Here is a 3080-nt window from a genome sequence, read left to right as displayed (position 1 = left end):
TGTTCAATTTATTCAGTTTTCCTGTATTTAATTTATTTTATTATGAAAATGTTCATAACAAAATGATGGTAAAATACATATGCATAAAAATCTGTATTTTGAAAACAGGGTTTTGGGGTAAGAATGGAACTTTTTAGGTTATGTACTTTATTTAAAGCAAAAATTGTAAATGATTCTTTGACACAGTAACTCCACATTTAGGAACCTATCCTACTATAGTAATTCTAAATGTAGGACATACAGAAATAATATATAGAAAAAATATATAATATATAGAAAAGGGGGTGGGGGAGAAGTAGGCGAGGGTAAAGAGGGAATAAATGATGATGGAAGGAAACTTGACTTGGGGTGGTAAACACACAATACAATATACAGATGATGTATTAAAGAATTGTACACCTAAAACCTATATACCTTTTTAACCAGTCACCACAATAAATTCAATAAAAAAATTTTCATGCTGGAAATGTCTGGAAACAAAAATTTTGAAATAGCCTAGATATCGAATAATAGAATAATTACTTTATTGTATAACAATTGGGTTCATTTTAAATGATAAAGACAATGTAATAACATGGAAAGTGCTTATAGTACATCATTTAGTGAAAAAAATCATGACAAATTTTTTATCAACATGATTTACAATGATTTTTAAAAAAAATATTTTTATTGATTTCAGAGAGGAGAGGGAGAGAGAGATAGAAACATCAATGATGACAAAAAAAATCATTGGATTGAACCCACAACCCAGCATGTGCCCTTGACTGGAAATGAAACCGGGACCCTTCAGTCCACAGGCTGACCACGCTCTATCCCCTGAGCCAAACCAGGTAGGGTTACAATGATTTTTTTTTAAAATGGTACACATAGACTACATAATGATACCATATGACTCAATAATTGCAGTTAGGTATATATCCAAGAGAAATGAAAACATGTACACACACACACACACACACACACAAAACTTGTATATGAATGTTAACAGCAATATTATTCAAAAAGTGGAAATAACCCAAATTATTATCAACTGATAAATAATTTGGTATATCTACACAATGAAATATAAAAAGAAATACATTATGATACATGCTACAATATGGAGGAAACTTGAAGCATTATGCTAAGTAAAAGAAGCCATATTGTGTAATTCCATTTATTTGAAATGTTCAGAACAGGCAAATCTATAGAAACAGAAAATAAATTAGTGGTTACCTGGGGCTGTTGGGTTGGGGGGAAGTGGAGAGTGAGTACTAATGGGTATGGGGTTTCTTTGAGGGATGATAAAAATGTTCTAAAATTGTTTGTGGTGATGATTGCACAACTCTGTGAATACACTAAAACCATTGACCTGTACACCTGTGCAACAAAGGGTTGCCAGTTCAATTCCCAGTCTGGGCACAGGCCTGGGTTTGCAGGTATTCCCCATTGGGGCATATACAGAAAGCAACCTCTTCTCTCTCCCCTTCTCTCTTTAAGCATGTCCTTGGGTAAGGATTAAGAAAACAAAAAGGCCCTGCCAGTGTGCTCAGTGGTTGAGCCTCGGCCCATGAACCTGAAGGTCATGGTTTGATTCCCAGTCAGGGCACATGCCTGGGTTGTAGGCTTGATCCCCAGTAAGGGACATGCAGGAGGCAGCCGATTGATGTTTCTCTCTCATAGATGTTTCTATTTCTCTATTCCTCTCCCTTCCTCTCTGTAAAATCAATTAACAAATATATATTTTAAAGATTTTTTTTGTGAGTTTATTTGAGCCAAACTGTCAACAATTGCTGGGAAGCAGTACCTCAAGGAATTGAGATAATGCTCCAGAGAATGGCGGTTTTCCTCTATTTTTTATACATTGCAATTAAAGTAGGGAGGTAGTGGGTTACATGAAATCCAGAGAGGCGGGGGAAACCTCTGGGATCGGATAAAAAGTGAAATGATAGACAGGTACTTAGGTGGGTGCAGGAACAATTAACATGATAACAATGAAGGAATTTGTGATATCTGTCCTGGTGCCCAGCCCATTTGGTTGTGCCTCAGGGGGTCCTGAAAAAGGGAAGTTACAAGTTACTCAGATATTCAAGGGTATGTTATTATAGATTCGAAAAGACAGATAGGCTCAGTTAAAGTAAAGGTTGACTTTGTCAGTGAAGATACGGCCTAGGACTTAGCTACCCACCATAAGTGCTTTAGTTAAAGTTTAATTTCAGACCATCCTTGTGGTTACTTTAGGTCTCTGAGTTTGCAAGACTGCCATGCAGGCCTTCCCTGAGCTTGTCAGGTCAGCATGTGGCCCCTTTCGTCAACACATCCCCCTTTTGGTTGTAAATCAATCTAAAGGATGCATTGATGACCAACCTTTTGGTTGGATAATGGAGTTCCACGGTGCTAAGAAGCCTCATTCTTAGGATGGCTCACTGTCAGCATTTGTCTTGCTGAGCATGGTAGAGGACTGGGGATGGGGCAAGACCATAACCTTAGATGGCATTAAGGTCAGATTAATATTATTTTTTTTAAAAAGGGCAGGTAAATGGGAGGCAGTCAGATCCTATATGTCTTTGCTAAAAAGTATTCTGGATCATTTCTAATTTTTGAGCCAGCATGATCCCAGTCTTTTTTGCTGTTTGTCAAGTTTTGTTTTTCTGCATCTAGTATAACATTTACATACCAGGAACAAAAGTAACAGGTAATAAATCAGTAACACTGATTAGGAACAGAAAATGTCTACTATTAGACAAGGAAGGACCTGAAGGGACACTTCTGGGCAGTTAATTTCATCCATTCCTATATTTAGACAATATTCATCTAAAATACTCATCTAAATTAGATCTATATATAATTCTACCAGGGGAATTATTAGGGAGGTGTTCTTGGAGAGGTTTGTCCAAGGTAGGAAAATATTTTTTAAAAAAATAAAAAATGGGTGAATTGTATGGCATGTGAATTATATCTCAATAACGTTATTGTAAAATTTTTAAATGGTACAAATAAAAAAGAAAATTGGAGAAAAAAAGTAATGTACTGTGTTTGTGGTGGTAGGATTACAGATGATGAAAGTAAATTCTACTTTCCTGTATTTTCCAGTTGTTAGG

The sequence above is a fragment of the Myotis lucifugus genome, unplaced genomic scaffold (genome assembly GCF_000147115.1).
Source record: "Myotis lucifugus unplaced genomic scaffold, Myoluc2.0 scaffold_97, whole genome shotgun sequence".
NCBI classification, from domain to species: Eukaryota; Metazoa; Chordata; class Mammalia; order Chiroptera; family Vespertilionidae; genus Myotis; species Myotis lucifugus.
The sequence above is the reverse complement of the archived record's forward strand: the minus strand, read 5'-3'. Positions refer to the sequence as shown.